Here is a 21,752-nt window from a genome sequence, read left to right on the forward strand (position 1 = left end):
GGAACTAGGGGGAGATTGGAGAAAATGACAGAAAAACACCTCTCTGCTTCTAACCTTACCTCTAGAGAGGGATTCCAAAAACTGGATATAAAATGTCCAAACCTGAAAGACAGTTTTGCCCCAGTTTTCATACGGCATTTTTCAACATATCTGAAGGGCTTTAAAACTTCTGTTCTTATCTGATGAAAACGCTGTCTTTCCTCCTGCAGTCCTGGCATTCTTTGTGGTGAGACTGTTTCAGTATCAATATTAATATTAAAATGTCAAGTTTGTGACACTACATTTCCTGTACTATTTAAAGCATTCAGAACAATTATTATCCGTGAAATATTAAACAGTAAATTTTTGCTACCTGCTTACAGTATCAACAGCCCTGACTGTGACAGAACAGCACTTACACCAGTCACATGCAATTTTATATAGAGATGTATTGTTCAGCTTTTCTAGCAGTACTCATACATTTCCCCAAATTGACTTTTGTTGTTTTTAGCAGAGCTACATATTTATTCTCTTTTCTGGAGTGCAGCCAAGGTCTGAATATCAATCGAATTTACAGCTCTTACTATTTCAGACTTTTGGCCCATATATATTCCACAACTGATAACAAATTTAACATAGGGTGAACCATCAGTTTTTTTTTTTTATAAATATTTATGGAAAGGTAATCGTTTCCTATGTTAATTCTGCTGCTCTTAAAAAAAAAAAAAAACCTTTCATTTTTGCCTTTTTTCCCCCCCATTTCAGTACTTAGTTGAATCTTTTTCTTTCATAATTAGCTAAGCTGTGGTTACATATCTTTGGCTATAAGAGGTATTTTTATTATAACATGTAGGTGTCTTTAGAAGTAACATACGTTAGAGCAGCACAGCTGAGAATGCACTAACCTGCCACTCCTTCCTACCAAGCTGCCAAAGTTTTGGAGAAGCTTTCATATACTAGTACAAACTGAAAACAACAAATGTTTATTCCTGTGTTCAGAAAGGTGTATGTTAATTACAGAGAGAGGTTTTTCTCCTTGTCAAAGAACAGCTTTATGAGGAATGGACAAAAATTATGTCTAGCCTTCCATTAACAGACAACTTTACAAGGTAAAGGTCAAATTAAATGTCCCAAATAACTCAAGGGAAGCTCTACTTTCAGTGTACAGCTTGGAGATACCACAAAGTACTTCGGTATCATTACAGAGGTCAGTTATTTCCACTGTTCTCCTCTCTGAAACTTCAAGAAGATTACAAAACGTGCATGCTTCTTTCAGTCTTAATTAACTTCTCTGCACATTTGAGCCAAAGGGGTCTGATCACAACCCTCCGAAAGCCAACAGAAGGAACGCCAGTGGGAATAGGGCCTAAAACAACATGTCTACAGTAGTCAACAACTCTCGAGCTATATAAATGCTTGCTAATATCTCTATACTGACTGGTCATCAACATTTCCATTATAATTCTTGTACTTGGGGACATTTGTATGCTGGATCCTATCCATACTCCTCTCTAGCCAGCTGAAAGGAATTGTTTTTGAGTGATACAAGGCACCTCCCTCCCCTCCAGAGACCAGCAGACAACTAATGGAGCCCTCATTTTCCACACAAATTAACAGGACCCTGGGGTGAAAGCTAGTTTACCTGCTTTGCTACACTGTGCTGTTGCAGGGTTGTAAAAGGAAGCTTCAGTTTTGTTGCAGGAAATCAAGGGCTACCGGCTTTTTCATGTAGTACGCCATGACGTGAAATAATCAGGGCTAGGAATACAACAAGGAGGCCTGAACAACAGTTAATGAATAATATGCCCTGCAATTCCTCATCATTCTGTTTACACTGAACTGAGAGTTATAAATGAAGTAATATACAGCAAGATCCAGTCTGCCAATACAAGGAGCCTGTCAGAAATGCTTATTAAATATACCAGGGGTAGTGCTAATATCACAGCCAGTATTCTTCCCACCCCAACCAGTGAAACCAGCCTTACATTTGATCCCCTGCTGCACCCAGGAAGACAGTGATGTTAGTCTACAGACCCACGGCAGTATTATAACTGAACTCATTATTTTAAAATGTTTGAAGTACCTTGACAGAAGAGCATGACAGAAGACATAGAAAAACAAATTCCATTCTACAATATGCAATTCATACTAATGTTAATTAATTCACATTCACAACATAAGCTGAAGCCGTTCCAAAAAAAACATTATGATATATTCTGAGAACAAGTACTAGGAGCAAAACGCAGAACTTGGCTTAGTTTAACCAATCTACTGACGCACCATTATACATATTTCCGAAAGGAGTCCAAGTCTATCTTCTCCTTCCTGCTCCTGGAGGGACGTCAGTATCAGGCCCACCACACTGCATTAGTCAACAATCAGTTCTAGAAGTAATTCTCCTCCTTTCTGCAGAAATCGGTTGTTAAGTTAAGAGGGGCAATATTAACAGTTTTCAGCAGTGATGCAATAAAATTTGAGTGGAAACACTTTATGGTCTAGTTGAGAAGCCTAGCTGAAGGAACGTGTTGCCCCAGACTTCCACAGTAAAATATGGTCCTCCCTTCTCTTGTCCTTCCAGGACTCCTGATATCTACCAACTCACGCTCAGGCGTTCCTGGATGCCTGGAAGCAGAACAGCAAGATGGACAGGCATGTGCAAAATGATCCTGCCACAGCCCCCCAGAATTTCCAGCTGCTCTGCTCACCTGCATAAGATGTAATTCTGCTGAAGAGAACTTGCTGAGACCCCAGAGCACCCCACTCTGCAGAAGGTGAGACAGAGACAGCATGACAGACACCAGTAACATGGCACTAGCTAAGTGAGGTGAACTCTACATGAAGGCCAGCAGTGGGTTCAATCTCTGGTGCAGAAGCTTCTCAGTGTTTTGTCTGAAGTACAAACACACACAGTTGATGTACTTGTGTTGGCAGGTGAACAGATTTGCTCTCAGTAGTAACCACAAATTCTTTTCAAGTCCTGAGCAGAAGTAAAGAGATGACCCAGGTCAATACTCATACATTACACACCACAACCTCTCTCAAATACATGAAAAAAAAAACCAACAACAAAAAGCTCAGCTACAGAGCAAACCCTGCTCACACACACCACAAAAACTCTTTATTTTCCACGCCCATCCCCAAACGCAAATTGTCCAAAGGCTGAATACCAGCTCTTCAGAAAGGACTCCAAGCCCATCAGAGCATCGAGCTCCCTGCCAGCCTGCCAGCTCCGAACTACAAGGCGCTTGCACATTACACAACTGCCCAAATGCTCGTGGTTCCCCACCAGGTCCAGCGATGCACTTAGCATCTAGACAGGATCTTGTGTTAATTGCACACCTACTTGAACGGGTCACTGTAAAAAAACACACACGGAAATTTTACTAGTGAGAAGGGAAATCAGTGGCTACAACTGCAAAGCGCTGTGTTGCTAGCCAGAGACGGAGAGCACACAATCCAATGCTGAACAACTGCCAGCAAGGAGGAGTCCCAGTTTAAGGCCTCAAAAACACTTGGAAAGCTGTTACTTGGCTGATTACGTCTCTGCTGAAAGGGTAAGATTTCAGAGTAGTGTGCAGAGCAGATTAGACGCACGGCTCCCAGTACAGCTAGCAGGAGCTGCAGATCTGAACCACCACACACACTCTGCAACTATACCCCGGCGCGCACGAGCAATGTAACGTGCCTCTGAGCTCTACTATGATAAAAATAATAGCATATCAACAAGACTGTAGTCCACGGCCAATGACCACAACACTCTCTTTGAAATGAACTGGTCTGTAAGAAATTTTAAAAACCAAATGAAAGATATGGTAAAATTCGTATCAAAAAATAGTAAGGGCAGTGACTCTGAAAAAAAAAGGGACAATTTGGTATTTGCAGTGTGTACAAGATGTCTTCATACACTTTCCTGATTCCTTGCCAGTAACTATTCAAAAAAGACCACTTAACAAGCAAACAGGTCTTCAGCACAACAAATAATAAAAAAGAGAGCAAAGCTTGTGCTATTTAAATATCATGAAACATTCTGCTAATCATGCACAGATGGAAGTACAGACGCTTCTGCCAGACGCCTTGTTCAGAAACTTTGCTCTATTTTTAATTATTTGATGCACAGAGGACCTGTTTGCTGATTAAAAGGGCATTGCCTTTAAAAGGACTCTATCAATATGGAGTCTAGTCTTGTTTTTAATGGAGATTTAAAAAGTACTAACTCATATCTCTGAACTCACTGTACCAATTTATCTCATCTTATAAGCATGTCGTTGCTTTTTTTCAGATACTTCTCTCACCTTGGGAGACTGCCTATATACAGGAAAAGTGAAACTACTTGCAATCTCTTGTCAAATACGCTGAGTAAATCCATTTGGATAATGCATATTTTCCAACAATTTCCTTCCGTTTGCATCTCTTTTGGTATTATCTATAACAAGAATAGGTATCAATTTTTAGATAAAGGCATTATTTTTGACAGCTTTCCTTTCAGTCAAAAGCACAGGTTTGTTTTTTTGTTTTGTTTTGTTTTTTTGTGAAAACATCTCCAAAACTTATCAACCAAAATACTTATTGTTTTTTCAATCTACTATAACCATACTATTGTGCCAATAGTCAGATCTTGGCAAAAGCACTTGTAATGATATAAAAAAAAAAAAACAACAACCAACTGTGGGGGAAAGAAGCAACCCTCACATTTTTTCACTTCATACCTTCTGTGAACTTCACTCATTCAGTGGGTACTTCATTCCTGTACTTCTCCACAGCAGTCAAGGAATTTTTCCCTCAGTGAAGAGCCTCACTCAGAATGCACAGCACGTTCAATTTCTTTTTTTTTTTTTTCTATTCTTTTTCTGAATTAAGTGCTTTTCAAACATTCTTTTCTGGCTTAGTTTACAATTTATCTCAAAAGTTTTGTAACCTATTACCACAGCATTTTGCCAGTATGAAAATGCCTGGAAACCAAGAAAAACAGTCCAAGCTATTGCTTTTGTGCCATCAGTATAGTATGTAAAAATATATTTTTAAAGCTTACTAATGTTACCGATTTAAACTGCTGCTATTAACACAATAAAAGAATCCTCTGACTAGCAGACCACATGATATGATAGGAAAGTAACAGTGACCCCTTTATCTTATGAACAAATGACCCAAAGAGGGTGGCTCCCGACTCATGCTCAGGTACAGAGAAAACAGCTGAGTTATTTTTAAACTGCCAGCATGTAATATTATACAAACAGATAAATGCAACTAATTTGCTAGCAACCAGCTGATCAGCCTGAAAAGCAAGACACCAGCTGAAGAGACAACTGCAGCTGGAAGCCAGGGAAGACTGGCAGGGGCAGGCAGGACTGAAAATCCAATGTTCAGCCAGTGAAACGGGCACCCACAGTGAAGCTTCAGAGAAGATATAAAGGTTTTTTTCCCATGAGGAGAAGGGGAGGGCCGTATGGAGTGAAAGGCTTGTCCGGACAGATCGTCAGGGTTGCAAAGCTCAGAAACCAGCTATGACTAACGAGGAAGGAAGAGAGGTAGATGAAACGACATTCAAATGCGCAGTTCTGCAGAAAATTATTGAGGTATTGAAACCCTCTAAGTAGAAATGGATGTTAGAGACACAGAAATACACACAGAAATCAAGCCCAAGAAAGGGCTAGCAGGCAACCAAAGCAGCAGGCAGGTAGCGAAGCTGGTGAGGCAGCCATACAAGTAGGCCAGGCAGCAGCAAGAAATGCTGAGCACAGGAGAAACTCAGCAGAGAAGGAAGGGGCTGAGGAGAAAGATTAATTGGCCAGCCACAAAACAATAAAATCTGGAAAAGGCTACAACAGGACAGAAGGATGAAGGGGCAAAACATTGCTTGGCTTTATAAAGAAAGATTAGTCTAATTCACCAACACGTCCATCTAAAGACTGGAAAGACAACTGATGACACCTGACTGAGGAAGTTCTCATTCCTTCTTCCCATGAAGGAAAAGCCAAGCTAACACTCGACTACGGCAGCACCAACCAAACAGCGTCCTGTCAGCAAAGCTGACCTGCCACCAGCAGCTCCAACTTCATGAGGCCTTGGCTGCCCCCAGAGAAGCCAAGCCAGATGCCATGCTCTGACACACTGCGTTTACGTGCTTGTGGTTCTGCTTCAACCACCAAAGCAAGCAATGGAGGTGGGAACCAGACCCCTCAATCCGCTGCTGGCCCTGACTGAGCACCTCGGTGCGATAAAGGACGCGCAGAGTTCATGCTGCCCAAGGCGAGGACAGCAAGAGCCTGGGGGCGGCCGCTCGGGCTGCACAGCACTGCTGGTTTCACAGAGACACGCCAGCTAAGTAAGGCGCTGTATAAACAGCCCCAAACGCTGCAGCCAGCCCGCTGACAGCTCAGGCAAACGGACCTCATAGTACCGCTGCAAACGGAGCAGAAGTGTGTCTTAGTTTGCATTTCTTCCATTCCTTTCAACCAACGTGACGTTCAGCAAGTTCAAGTCCTTAGGTAACTGGCGTGTTTGATTGCTGCTGTTTAATGTGTTGCAGATGCTTACTATGTACCTTCTATCCATCTTCATTTTCCTTAGGGCCCTTTTTGGCTGTACTCTAACAGATAACAACATCTGGATAGCAGTGTCATGTAACAAATGCCACTCATGAAGTTTATTATCATTACTTTAATTCACTCAGTCGCCGCACACTGTATTTCCCCTGAATCTGCCACACAGCTGCAAGCAAAATAACCTCAAGGTGACCAACACATTCTAGGACATACCCAAGCTGGTTTGTGGCAGTCTCATACCTGAAGAAACCAGGCACAAGGACTGAGTAATTCCTTCAGCTTGCGCAAACATGGGACAAAATAAAGACTTGTATTTTTTATTCAGTCCTTCCAGTATCGTAGTATCACATATATTTTAAGTCCCTCTATAACGTACTTGTGCACTACCCAGAAAAAAGACACAGTGCAATTTTAAACTATAGGTTATTGGCCCACGACACCCACCATCCCCCTCTTTCCCCATCAAATACAATGCAGACCTTGAAACACATTACAGAGACTGTATTGCTGTGTCAGCTATCACCCCACAATTTAATTAACCGTCACGTTCAAAAAGCAAACCTCAAATGACTTCCAGGGCTGTATCAACAACACGTATCAGGCCAGATCACAGCGAACATCCAAGAAAATTTAGCAAGATTGATAGCAGAAACCTAAAACTCATTCTTGATTGAAAGAAGAGACAGACAAGACTTAACTGGAAAGGTAAAGCAGCTTTCCAGTTCTGCAAACCAGGAGATGCAAAGGTAAAGTGCTTGCCCAGATCCACCTGTTTGCCTTTGGCCTTTCCATAAACAGAACAAAAATGTTCTTAAACAGAACAAAACATGTTAACAAGATGCGTTTGTTTTGTTCTGTTTCATTAAAACTGGATGCTCGAATCTTAAAACAATAGTATGAAATCAGTATGCCTGACAAATGGCATTAATATGACTTTTTGCCTGACCAACAAGATGGCCTTCTACGATGGGGTTACAACACTGGTGGATAGAGCAACTGACGTCATCTACCTGGACTTGTGCAAAGCATCTGGCACTGTCCCACATGACATCCTTGTCTCTAAATTGGAGAGGCATGGATTTGACGGATGGATCACTTGGTGGGTAAGGAATTGGTTGGATGGTCATGCTAAATATGTTGCAGTCAACAGCTCAGTGTCCAGGTGGAGATCAGTGACGAGGGGTGCGACAAGCAGTGTTCCTCAGGGATCTGTATTGGGACTGGCACTATTTAACACCTTAGTCAGTGATGTGGACGATGAAATTGAGTGCACCCTCAGCAAGTTTGCTGATGACACCAAGCTGTGTGGTGCAGTCAACATGCTGGAAGAAAGGGCTGCCATCCAGAGGGACCTGGACAGGCTTGAGAGGTGGGCCTGCGCAAACCTCATGAAGTTCAACAAGGCTAAGTGCAAGGTCCTGCACCTGGGTTGGGGCAATCCCAAGCACAAATACAGGCTGGGCAGAGAATGGATTGAGAGTAGCCTTGAGAAGAAGGACCTGGGGGTGTTGGTTGATGAGAAGCTCAACATGAGTTGGCAATGTGCGCTTGCAGCCCAGAAAGCCAACCATATCCTGGGCTACATCAAAAGAAGTGTGGCCAGCAGGGCGAGGGAGGTGATTCTCCCCCTCTGCTCTGCTCTCGTGAGACCCCACCTGGAGCCCTGCGCTCAGCTCTGGGGCCCCCAGCACAAGAAGGACATGTAAGTATTAGAACCAGTCCAGAGGACAGCCGCAAATACGATCTAGGGGCTGGAGCAACTCTCCCACGAGGAGAGGCTGAGGGAGCTGGGGTTGTTCAGATCAGAGAAGAAGAGGCTCCAGGGAGACCTTACAGCGGCCTGCCAGTACCTAAAGGGGGCCTGCAGGAAAGCTGGGGAGGGACTCTTTGTCAGCGGGTGCAGTGATAGGACAAGGGGGAATGGCTTTAAACTAAAAGAGGGAAAATTTAAATTAGATATAAGGAAGAAATTTTTTACTGAAGGCATAGTGAGGCACTGGCACAGGTTGCCCAGAGAAGCTGTGGATGCCCCATCCCAGGAGGTGTTCAAGGCCAGGCTGGATGGGACTTTGGGCAGCCTGGTCTGGTGTCCCTGCCCATGGCAGGGGGGTTGGCACTGGGTGGTCTTCAAGGTCCCTTCCAACCCAAACCATTCTGTGATTCTATGATTCTGTGAAATTAAGATCTTGTAGCAGTTGAAGGGTCATGTTCACAGACAGTAGTGTTTTACTTGCACAAATATTGATAGAATAACCCCTATTGGCATGTCTGGGGTGAAATATTTTAAGTAAAAGTTCAATTTTAATGACAAGGAACACTGCCTCCCCTTGCTGAGGGAAGAAAATACCATTGACCAAATCTGTAGTCCTTAGCAGCAATCTCTTCTGAAATCACAGGCAATGCTGCCTAAGTAGAAGCTCAGTCTTTAAAGCAGTACTGGTTAGCCTGAAGAGGAAGATGAATGGAGACTGGCTTGGACAACTCATGGGTGGATAATCACCACTGCAACCTTTTGCCTCTGAGCAGGCAGATGAAGATCATCCCAAATTATCAACCCATAACTCTTTGGCTGCCCCTGTAAAATGATTCTGACACCGAGGCTCGGGAAGAAAAAAAATGAACTTATTTTTGTCTTAAAAATAAGAGAAATCATCACCCAAGTTACAGCAAACATACAAACAGACAGAATGTAATTGTGTTAGTATTTGAATTCTGTACTTCAAGCCACCTTTGATCAACTTGATTAACATCCCTTTCAAAAATTTTATAGCTGGTGTACTTCATGAACACAATTAAAGTAGATTAATCTGCTCTGAATTGTACATTTCATAAAATTACTGTTCTTCTGATTAATCTTACAAAAAACACATGTAACTACATACAAATGCATTTTTCTCATTGATAAAATAAGCCTGTGACAGAGTTTCCAGTACCTGGCCAAGAGATATCACTGTGAATATCTAATAAATCAGCAAGCCCGATGATGCAATGTCATGTGAGCTAATACACAAAATACTACGCTTCTCCTTCTACAAGAAAAAACAGCCCAATTCTCAGCTTACAGCACATGAGTGCCTAAAATCCAATTCTTTAGGTAACAGTATCTGTGGGACAACGCTGCCAGCTAGCCAAAGGGACTGCTGTTGATCCACAAACCTTCCTCTACTGAAGTCAACGATAAAACGTTAATCAAATTCAATGGCATGGTTTCACACGGTTGAATTTCAGAGCCATTGGGTCTGAAAGGGACCCCGATCTGCAGGATAGACTCACTTTGACCTTACCGAGACTGCCATGAACAGACTGATGTTACTTCACCCCATAAATCCCCTCGCCTGGTGCTGTAGCTAAGCGCCGCTGAACTCAGGTACCCTCTAAAAACACTGTAACACGGTAATTAGCAGTGAGGCTTGTAATGCATTCCCCAGCCAGAAACAAGTGTTGCTGTGGAACTAGAGCAAAAGAATGTGGAAAGGGGTTGGGGAAGGATAAAGAAAAACAGGTAACAGCAAGAAAACATAGTGATATTTTATTTAAGTATCTCATATTAAAACAAGGCAACAACTACCATTACCAACTGAACTGTCAAACAGGTATTACAGGAAAATTGTGATTTAAAAAAATATATATATATATTTCCTTTAAAATGGGTTATTTCAGTGGAGAGGTAAAATGATACACAGGAGATACATCTGACACAAGGTCTTATTTCCTTATGTCTGTGTTAGGTTTTGTTTTGATTTTTGGAGAAATGATATACTTAACATCCTGTTTGCAGACTGTTCTATTCCGGACACAATTTTAAAATGCAACCGCACCAGTAATCTACATCCCCCGTTTATTTTTTGGCATATAACTGCATCACTCACGTTAAGCTTACCGTTAACTGTGAACTGTTAACATGTCTTAGTGCGGTTTCAATGTTCCTATGGCAAGGCTAAACAGCATTTAGAAAACAATGATATCCCCAGGCCCGCACTGTAGTTTCTGAAGCACAGATTAAGCATGGTATTCTGCTCAACAAGCTCATCACTGTTAAGTAACTCATCAGAAAATAAAGAGGGAATTATCAAATGGGAATTGCCAAGTAATTAGTTCTCTGAAGCAGATGACATACAACTGTTAAAGGGAGGGGCTTCCCTGTTAGTCATATGTCAGAGTAGAGCCTACTAATCTGTAAATATAAATGCATTACATATGATTAGTGCTATGGGTTTTTAACCACTAGTGGTACGTGAGGGATTAACTCGCAACTTTTTCCAGTGTGATAAGGCACCAAGATTTTTTTCTCTTGCACACAATGAATTTTCAAACCGTTCTGGACCACTTTGCTGTCAGACCACCTGAGGAAAGCTATGGATGCAGCCTAGTACCAGAGTTGATGTGCTCAGGGGCTAAGGAAGAGGACCAATGCTTTTACTATCATAGTAACTAGAAAAGGCACTCCCTACTCAGCTGCTACACGTGATGCTGAAAAGGAACGGCACCAATGAGGAAATACTCTCTGGCACAAAAATTCTGAGTGCAATAAGGAAGGATTAAGCCTGCTTTTTGTAATTATCCTTCTCCATTAAAGCCTGATTTTCTTTCAAGTAGCTAGTCTCACAGCAATGTGAAACTTGCAAAACTACAAGGGCCTTCATGTGTGGGTACCTGACAAACAAAAAAGGTGGTAACAGTCACAACCACACTCCAATACGAGTGAGAAACACTTAAACTTTTGTCCTTTTTATAGACTGAAGAGTGACTCAATAAATCCTCAAGTCGGAGTTTCAGTTAGTCTCAAAACGGGCTGATCACTAGAAAATAAAGAAGGAATTATCAAATTGGGGGTTTGCCTCCATCACAGTACCTCACCACAAGAAGCCTCCCAGCTAACAGATTCAAAACCAGATGCTGCCTGGATCTGGACTAGCTTTCAACCAAAAGCATACCCCTGGTATCAAGGCATGGCAAAATCCAGCGGGCAGCCCCTGCCCAGCTCACACAGCCAAGGGAGAGGGAAGGAGGAGGGCGTGCACAGACACTGAGGCACACACAAAACTACCGATCAGTGATGGTAATCTCAACCTTGTGGCCCTCAGCCCTTCAAAGTGCACTGTCTCTCCAACACCTACTCCAGCACCCAGAAGACCACGCTGAGGTAATGCCGGCAAGCCACAACGCGGGACAGATCCTCCACAGTCCCTTATTCCAGCTGCAGGCACAGCTTTTTAAAAGCACACGCTGGAAGGTGAATCAAACCTCGGGTCTCGGCTTATATCATGTTACGTACGTGAGCCTACTGCTTTTATCTAGGCAGATCACTACGCTCAGCTCCATTTAGACTTCAGACCATGTTGCAAAACCTTCAATCAATCTGACATCAGGCTAGCAGCATCTGCCCAGGGAACAACAGAGCAGAACCATGAAAGGTCACCGCTGAGGTGACGGGGCAGGGCTGAGGAGGCAGCAAAGACTCATTTCTGAGATCGTACTCTGCATTCACATCTTTTCATTTAATTTACCAAAGCGTTATTCACTCACACACAAAACAAACAATTAAAAAAAAATTAAAATGATTTCTAATTACTCTCCAATTATACCTAGTTCACATCTTCGTTTCACTTGTGCTCTTAATATGTTCAAAATCTCCACCACCTGCCTTCTTTTAGCCCTACAGCCATTGTAGGCCTTGACAAACAGTGTAAGAGGGAAGAAATAAGATCAGCTATGATAAAACAACAACGATAGGGCAATCAAAAAATTGCCTTCGGACGCACTACTATAGAGACAGATTACCTCTCTTTACATTCACTACAAAATATTTTAAAAGGATAGATTGTGGTTCATTTACAGAGAACAGCAGCCAGGAGCCTACATAAAGCAGAACTTAAGCCTTATGTAAAAAATAAGCCATATGAAGTAGTGCACAGCTATACTTCTGGAAAATTCAGCAAAAAAAAATTATTACAAACAGGCTGTGGCTGTAAATTCAAGCCGATACTATAATATGATTCATAGATATCAAGTGACTCGAGAGTGGAAAAGATTAAAAAGAACTCTTTAGCTGTTAAGATGTCCAGTGTCTCATGCAAAATCCTCTCAACACAACCGTTTAAAAGAAGGCATTGACTTATTTGCCTGCATGGAAGGATGGAAGGAGGCAGTGCATGCTCCAAACAAATAACAATAACTCTATGGTTTTTAGCTCAGGCTAAAATTAACTGAAGTCAGGATTGAAAAAAAAAAAAAAAAAGCCATATCTCAATGTATGCAATCTTCGTTTTACTAAGCCCAATGTCCTCAAATAGGCAAAAAGCACAGCAGACTCTGCAACGAAGCTGCTGGAGCTGGAGTGGTGGGCACACCTGAAGCTTGCACACCAAAGCAGCTTTACTCCCAGCAGGCAGGCGACTCCTTGTGTGAGTAAAGCTATGAAATACACATCTGGGGACACCAGGACCAAAGCAATATTTCCAAGGTCTGATACTGGACGTGATCAGTGAAACGTGCCCAATGCTCAGGCCCTCTGACAGATGCTGTGGTAATAACTCAGGTCTGCATGAAATGGAGTGGGCTGCTGTCACCTTTACCCCTGAAACAAATGCGAGCGCCGGAAAAGATGCTGTGCTGTAGCATACAGTGCTCGATCTCGATCTGTGAAACCTATTTGTGGCTGCTCACTGTGCTGCTCCGGGTCACGTTTTTTTCACGTGTTACTACTTTGAGCTCCCTTCTGTTAAATCAAGTGACAGAGATAACGCTTGCAAGCAGGCAGTTGCTATCTCAGTAACTTCTACTTTACTTATTTATACAGTGGGCCTGATTTTGATCATTCCCTAGAGAAAACAAGAACTAACGAGGCCAACAGAGAGGTACCCCAAACTCAGTGACTAAAACGGCATGTCCAAGAACAAGAAAAGCAGCAGAAATAAACCTGTTCTAAGGTCCACAAAAACAACCCTATACTTCAAACTGCACCGGTACAGGAAAAAAAAAAGCAGTATAGTCCGTATTCCTGTCGTGCCTGTAGCTGAGCCAACTACAGCAGCCTTAACTAGGTTATTTTTTTTCTAAATGCAAAATGTTCGTAACATATATTCGTTTTTATGCAATCACAGGAAACGCCAGACGCTAAAATACTTGAGGTGACTTAGCGATAGGTTGTGGGTAGCACAATGTGATTATTCACAGGATTTGACCAATATACTACAAGTGATTACTTCTAGTTAACAGACAGAAGCCTTTCCTGTAGTAATTGTTCCTGTAAATAAATACAATTTCATACAACCTAAGCCAATTCTGAAAAAAAAAATGAAATGCTTTGTGGAAATGTTCATGTCATAACAAAAAGCTTCCTTCTATTTGATCTCCCAAGCCAAGAGCTGCTACCAAGTCAGTTTTCTTCCAAAACCGAAAGATGAAATGTGTCAGCGCACGGGCACTTTGTCTGGCTTTTCAGTCTCCAGAAATTTGTATCGCTCCAAAGAGGTATATTGGTTACAATCCACCCCCACCGTTCAAGCTCATTTGTAAACCCTAAGAGGCATGTCTTTACATGTAACTGCTTGCTTAGACAACTTCCCTTTGGAGCACAGCACCCTGCCCCACAGCCACAATAAAATGTAAATTATGTGCCACACACTTCTCTATGACATGCTGTATACATTGAAAAGTTATTCTACAATGAAGACTTTCTGGTCAGCCCCTCACAAATAGAATGCTATAGTAATTGAATTTTCTGGCTGCGCATAGGGAAAAAAAAAAAAGACCCAGAATTTCTGCAAGTAACCACTACATTTAATTTTCTTTTATTTAAAGACACCAGCAATTTTCTTATGACCTTATATCTCTTTTTTTTTTTTAAGCATTAGCAGTATTGCCAATCCCAAGCACTCAAAAATCATAAAACAGGTCCAAAAAAATCAGGCTGGCTTAATGACAATCAGATTAAAGAAATAAAATAAAAATTTATGTTCTTTTTATTGGCAGTATGATTGTTGAGCCTTGAGACTTGGTTCTTTCAAGGTATTCTCCCCAGCCATATGGGAAGGAGGGGGAGAGGAAAGGAAGAGGAGAGGGAGCAGAGACTGATAGATGTGCACGGTTACATCCTGTCTGGTTCCAGAATTTCAGGGCAACAAAATCAGAAAAATTGCAAACATACCTCAAACTAGTGTAAAAGACACCCGGGCATGTCAGTAGTGACTGGCTATCCTGGCAAGTATCCTCATGCCATACACAGTTTAGCACATGAGAAAACCAGGACGCTGGAAAAGTCCAACAGGCTGCAAGCAACAAGAACCACTAAAAATGTTCATAAAAGCGCAGGAAGGATTTATATAATTACATGCGTGGCATTTTACAACAAAAAAATCAAAGACTGTAAACTTTTCCATTCATACTACAATCTTTTAGCAACTGAGCATACTCTGACCTGAGGTGAACATGAAACCACTCATCTGGAACCCAGTGTCCTGTAAGTCACCAAACTGAGTCACCAGTTAATGGAATTTTTCTGACGAGAGTTTCTCAAGGACCTCTACTGCCAGGCAAGGGAAGTACAAACATTTCGTGGGAAGGTAATCACAGACACCACACCGTTCAGGTGTCCGTGTTGACCAGAACCCAGAGCAGACAGTGTACGCTTGTTAGAGGAAATAAAAGGCGTTATTTTCTCACCTTATCGACAGTGCATCTCTGTACGGCGAAAACAAAAGCAAAGGTGGTCACTGTGCTACAGGGGTCAACAATAAATTCACAGCTTGTATTGCTTTCCCGTCTGGCTTGGCCTGCGATGTGACTCTTGATCCAGAAGCTGAGGAGATGGGAACCAACATGAAAAGAAACAAAAACACAATTAAGAATCAAGCAATTTACGAGATGCTAAATCACCCCAACTAAGACTGAGAAAGGCTGCTTTTACTATTACTCAAGCACGAATAAAACTATGGATTTAATCCCGCAGCCAGAGCACATACAGGAGAGAACGTAGCCCATTTAGTCAGACTGAGTGCTCTTTTCCTAAATGTGATCTTAATGAGGTGAAGAATCATAAGCAAGTTGAGATGACTGTCATTGCTGCCAACAAAACATATTTTGTTTGAGGAGGGGCATCATCCAGAAAACCTACTCCTGCGACTACTAAAATCAGATGAAAAACAATCAGCTTTGGGAATGTAGCATTACCTTGCGCCCTGTTTTGTCAAGGTAACACTGGCATGCTAGAGGCGATGCATTTTACCCCAAGTGCCCAAATAATATGATTAAAGGAAAACACTACCAGTGTGATTTTTTCTTCTATTTCTGAATTTTTCTTCAGTAAAATTACAAAGAGCCGGCATTGAATTTCTGCTGACATCACATATTAAACAAAATACGTTTTGTTTTTTTCACTTGGAATCTCACCAAGTATTTTTATCACTCTTGGGACAATAAAAGGATTTAGTGAGACCGTTTCTCCCTCACTGAGAAGCATTTTTGTTGTTTCAGTTTATGAGCATACTTACTCGTTCCTATTTATGGAAGGATTTACACACATACTTAACTCCAGATAGGTTCTTTAATCAATCCTCATTCAGCAAAACCCTCGCTGGGACATGTACTGAAGTAACTTTGCAGACTGGGACTGATACACGCACACAGATTTGCATGTGTTTTAGAGCCGTCCCAGACTACAGCTCGGGGTGGGGGGAGCATCAAGCACTACACTCTCAATGTATGTGCTGAGATCAAAAAGGAACTAAGGTCATCGATTCAGTTTTCATCTTTTCACAGAAGTCTGGAGTCTGCAAAGTTTCTTACATTTAAAAACATGAGTCATGTATCAGCTAAGCCAAAACCAAGCTAAAATCCTCAACTTATAAAGAACGTGAACCACTGTACAAGACGTGCATATGACCTCAGATTCCAAAATACAGTGCCTTTGTCCAAATACCTACTTATTTATTTATCTCACTTAAGAGACCTGTATAAAAGTACAACAAAATGAGGAGGTCAGGATTTTCAGCTTGCAAAGCTTAGGCTTTGAAAAGTATACAAGTTCCTGCCCAGAAGTCACTGGAATATAATATAATATATAACATATATTATATATAAAATATAATAATATAGCAGGCCAGTTCTTTGAACTGAACTATTTACCTGTGCCAAGCCTGTCGTACTTCTATTCCTTGTGCTAATTATATTTTTATTTGCTAAAGCAGAGGTGGTTACGGTAGCCTCCAAAGGGACCTCCATTTAAATCTGTTATCTGAACTCTGTGACTTGTACACAGTGTGCCTGTACAGTCTCCCAGATCGGAACTCACTCCGAACCTGTGTGCCTGGCCTGAGACTGCCCCACCGCCCGACTCCTCTCACGGCGCACCAGCGCGAGCCGCCTCCCACACTGGAGCAGGTCTGCAACCAGCGAACGCTTCAGGCCATCTATGCAATTCTGACACGCATTTCCTTTAAGCCCTGCGACACTTCTTCATTGCATTTCCCCTTCAATTAGTACACCACAACAAAAGCAACTACACTGCATGAGCAATGACAATGACAATCCTGGCTGCCATGTACCAAGACGGGCCGCTCAACTTCAGCGAGGGGAAAATTAGGCCTTTATTTTGCTTTACTAGCTATGGTGTTAAAACAATTATTTTCAAATTCTGATGTTTAAATCATTAGTTGCTTTTCAGGTGACTGCATTTAATGCCTATTTTCTTAATTAACACGAAACTAGGCCACTGGATCTATTACATAAAAAAAATTGTTAAATGAAATTCCAGGTCTCTTGTAAGAGTATCTTAAAATAAGACTAGTTTTTTCAGCCTTTCTGAATAAATCAAATCAGGCCAGAAGGGCAAGAGAGAAGAGTTTCACTGTTTATTTTCAAAAAGTCTTTTAACTCTGTATATATGGCCTTTTTGAAAATAATTACTTTCTAATGCTCTTAGTCACACAGGTAATTTGTCTTACAATAAAATATGTATAAGCAGCACGAGGCAGGCAGCGGCTCACTCTACAGGAGCCGTGCTGCGTGCAATCATTTCACTTTCTGCAGCCGGTCCCCCTAGCAGGCTCTTCTATTTCCAGCCACCCCCTCGGCACGGTGGCCCATAGCGGAGGCGGCCGTGCAGAGGGGAGGATATTCCTTCCTAGCACGGAGAGCGAGTTAGTCAAGGCTGTTCTTCGGTGTATGAAACTGCCTATCCATGCTCTCGCCCCTCTGAGGAGAAATGCCTCCGGGCTGAGACCTGCCAGCTCGCTGCACCGGGACTGCCGGCCACCGCAGGAGCCGAGCCGCTGGCGGGCGTTCCTCCTTCGTCCTCCAAGTGCGCCGCTGCAAGCCCAGCGCTGTTAAAAATACCTGTTTCGCTGAGACGGTTCTGGGCAGCATTACGCTCCTGCCTGGTACTACGAGCTGCGGGCGCCGGTGATTTCTCATCATTGAGACACGAAATCCTCCGGGCCAAGCTCCATAGCAGCGTAAATGCACACGAGATTAGTGGCTGGGAGAGAGGTGTTTGCCGCTTCGGCACGTGGCTGAAGCAGCTCCTTCATCAGGCAAAAATCCTATTAAAGCCCACAGTGCTTTTTGCCGTAAAAAGAGAGAGAGAAAATTATGGCTATACGCAGCAGATCACTTTCTGAGCTCTGTTACTCTACTACATGCCTGGATTAAGTCCAATAAATGGAGTTATTCTAGATATACACCCGTGTAAGTGGCTCACAAGCCAGTCCACTGGAGTCGCTCCAGGCTTACGGCATTAGAGCAGAGCGCCAAATTTGGTGCCTTAAAAAAATTATACCTGCATTTGTGCAAGGGTGGCACAAGTTAGTGGTGCCCTAGCACTGAGAACGAAGAGAGACAGACATTCCTCGGTTAAACACATTTTTAAGAGCAGTACCCAGCTCTAAGCTAATTAGACTGCATATTTTTTCAAGGCATTACAAACTTCGGGGCAGAAAGTCTCCTGTTCTACTGCTATAATATTTAGATGAGCACAAATGGAAAAAAAAGGCAAAAAAAAAAAATCAGAATATCGGAAATGAATTATTTGTTGATAAGAAAATTGGTTTTAATACTGTATACTCCTTGGGATTTTTAATCACGAGAAAAATGATATTTCACCTAAAACATAAAAGGGCCCTGTGCTCTCTGAGAACCACAGAGAGACTTAGCAGCTGTGAGTGCCGATAGAGGCAGCCGATATTACCAGTTTTAATTTCACTGGCCAGAACGTGCTCAGCACCTTGCACGTGAGCGGAGAACTCCAAGGCTGTGGCCTAAAATCCCAGCGCCTGGATGGGAGCTGCCACAAACTTCCGACCGACTGCAGCCACCGAACGGTTAAAAGAGCCAGCCGCGGAGAAAGGGAAACTCCGAGGAAAGTTTTATGCGAGCTTTTATAAGCGAGGTGCATTCTTACAGAGCACCACACCTTTGTTAATTTGCTAGCAGCGAAGGCAAGCAAGCGGAGCTGAGGATTTAGCTAACTTGATAAGCACGCCACACGCCGCCTGATCCGCCCGATACCACCGGGTACGCGGAGAACACCCTTCCCGAGAAGTTCAGCCATCGGGAAATGATCACCGGCATCCTTCAATTTTCTGCAAGAGCAAGCCAGCGGCCGAGGCGGCCGCGCAGCACAAACACGGCGCACGCAGGGCTCGAGGTAGCCCGGGCACACGCCACGCACGCACACCTGAATGGACGAGGAATCCTGTCTGTTACCATGGCAGCCTGATCTAATTACATGACTGATCAGGGCTGGAGTAAGCGCTGCAAGCCTACACCGCTGACATGTAGCTGCATGACGAGACAGACAGACAGACGGACCGGCGGGCGCGGAGGAGCAGCTCTCAGCCTCTGCGGCATGTAAGAGGGGACGGGGAAAGCCGCCCTTCGGAAAGAGCAGCTGCCTGCGACGACTGGACGGCTTGTACCGACACATCAGGGGCGACAGCACACGATTACAACTTACTATTACCCCGCAGCATCTCCAAAATGACTGCGCCTTCCCCGGCCATCCTCAATTTCCCTCTTCCCCATTCATAGCCCTCGCCAGGGAACTGAACTGCCTGCACCAGCCGAGCAGAAAGGGATGGAGGCGAAGCCTGGATTTTCCTGTAGTGGAAGGCTTCGTTCGAAACTGAAATTAAAAGTCCTTGACTTCCCAGTATGTAAGCAAAGCAACTCACTACGCCTGACCACATCTGACACGTAAAGTAACCCTTACTGCATAAAACACATAACCGTGAGCATTAAAGGTTAAAGTGTAACCTGCCTTGCAAAATATGAATTTCTTTACCATATGAAACGGAGAAGGTCTCCAAGCAAAGGTCATGTACCTGCACAATTCCCCATCCGCACAAAGAAAACGTTTGCGAGGGTGAACGTTTTACAAACCCCAGTTTCTCCAGCTGGGCACAGGAGGAACGATCTGAATTTTGCCCGATCCTAGCCGGAGCTTGGGCTCGGGGGAGAGAGATGCTGCTTGGAGGAGTCCCTATTACACGGCATACGGTAAACAAAATAAAAATAGCCCGTCGTTCTTGTTATCTACACAGTGCATTATATAACGGGCTTCCGACTTGTTTTCTTTTCTATTATTACTCTTCAGCAATTCCTCCTCTTCAATAGCACGCAAATCGCTCCCAATTCTGTCATTTTATTATTATCGCTATTACTATTACGGCGGGAGCCAGCGTTTTCCAGCACGCTTTAATTTAGACTTTAATCTCCCGAGGAATCGCATTCACGGACCCAGCACCCACAACACGTACGGAAGGGGGGGGGGGGGCGGGGGGTCATTTATTCCTCTTCTGCCGGCAAACTACCACCCCTTTAGGCTTAAAAAATAATAAAAACGAAACGGAGAGATGCCACCAAAACCCACCGCCAGACCCAACGCGGCGGCGGGGACGAGACCGAGCCCGGGACCGCCGCCGGCTCCTGCGGGCAGGGAGCGGAGGGGGGGCGGCCTCCCCATGCCCCTGCCCCCGTGTCCCCCTGTCCCCGTGTCCCCCTGTCCCCCTGTCCCCATGTCCCCACGTCCCCGCCGGCCCCCCCGCCCCGCTCCCCCCGGCCGGCGGTACCGGGTGGCGTCCAGCGGCCGGCCTGGGCCCGGGGCGAAGCGGCTCGGGGCTGCCGCCGGGCACATCCCCGGCCCAGCGCCGCCTCCTCCTCCTCCTCCTCCTCCTCCTCCTCCTCCTCGGCCGCCTCCTCGCTTCATTCACCCTCCGGCAGCCGCCCAGCCCCGTACTACGTACGCCGGGAGGCGGCCGCCGGCCCTGCCGGCACCCGGCCCGCCCGCCGGGCCCGCACGGCCACCCCCTGCGGTGTGTGTGTGTGTGTGTGTGTGCGTGCCCCTGACACACTCGTACACACACACACACACACACACACACAGGCAGTGTCGCCGCCCCGTCACGCACCGCACCCCGTGTCTCACACACACACACACACACACACACACACACCGTGTCACCCCCACCACCACACACACACACACACACACTCACACAAACACACACCCCGAGGCCGCCGCTCGCAAAATGTCCACCCTCCCCGCGGCCACCGGCACCCCTCCGCAATCCTCCTCCTCCTCTTCCTCCTCCTGCTTCCTCACCCCCCGGGCGGCCTGAGGAGGAAGAGGAGGAGGAGAGGGAGGAGGAAGAGGAGGACCCCCCCCCCCCCCCGCCGCCCCTCGGCCATTTCGCGGCCCCCGCCCGGGGCCGGCCGCAGCGAGCTGCCCCCCCCCGCACAGCAGCACCCCAAAAACCCCGGCCCTGTGTTTTTCCAGCTGGAAATCGCCGGCGGTTTTTGCAGCCTAAACAAGGGAAGGAACCCCGGGGGGGGGGGGGGGGGGGGGGCAGGCAGAAAGCAGAGGAGGAAGAAAAAGGCACTTACTGTAAAGTGTCAGTGGAGGTGGGGTTGGCGGGGGGGTCAGACAGGCTCGCACACAAATGTCTTCCTAGCGGCTCACGGGGCTTGGGGCTGATTTTTTTTTTTTGGGGGGGTGGTGGTGGGGGTGTTGTTTGTTTTGCTCCTTCCCCCTGCAGTGACACGGGTCCGGGATGTCTCCGGCGCTGTAGTAGAAATGATGTCTGCGGTGCAGCGCCCGCTCCCTCTCCGCTCTCCAGTATGTAAATGTGTAAGAGCAGCCAAATATGGAGCAGTTGGCTGCCTCTGCAACAGCTCAAGGATCCGACTTCATGCAAAAGAGGGGGGGGAAGGGAGGAGGAGGAGGAGGAGGAGGAG

The 21,752-nt window shown here is 44.7% G+C and overlaps 1 protein-coding gene across 14 annotated transcripts in view; it reads right to left on the reverse strand.

Annotated features, from left to right (window-relative positions):
* Nucleotides 1–21,712, reverse strand: part of ATXN1 (ataxin 1) — a 295,425-nt gene extending 273,713 nt beyond the window's left edge. For 10 of the 14 annotated variants that reach the window (XM_066992103.1, XM_066992101.1, XM_066992100.1 and 7 more), the window contains exons 1-2: nt 21,402–21,712; nt 15,186–15,321 (exon numbers count right to left, since the gene is read on the reverse strand). The gene's annotated coding sequence lies outside the window, so the exon portion shown is untranslated. The other 4 variants (XM_066992095.1, XM_066992092.1, XM_048058093.2 and 1 more) reach the window with 4 other exon arrangements.
* Between the last annotated feature and the right edge of the window lie 40 nt (nt 21,713–21,752).

Source organism: Anser cygnoides, chromosome 2 (genome assembly GCF_040182565.1).
Source record: "Anser cygnoides isolate HZ-2024a breed goose chromosome 2, Taihu_goose_T2T_genome, whole genome shotgun sequence".
In the NCBI taxonomy this organism is placed as follows: domain Eukaryota; kingdom Metazoa; phylum Chordata; class Aves; order Anseriformes; family Anatidae; genus Anser; species Anser cygnoides.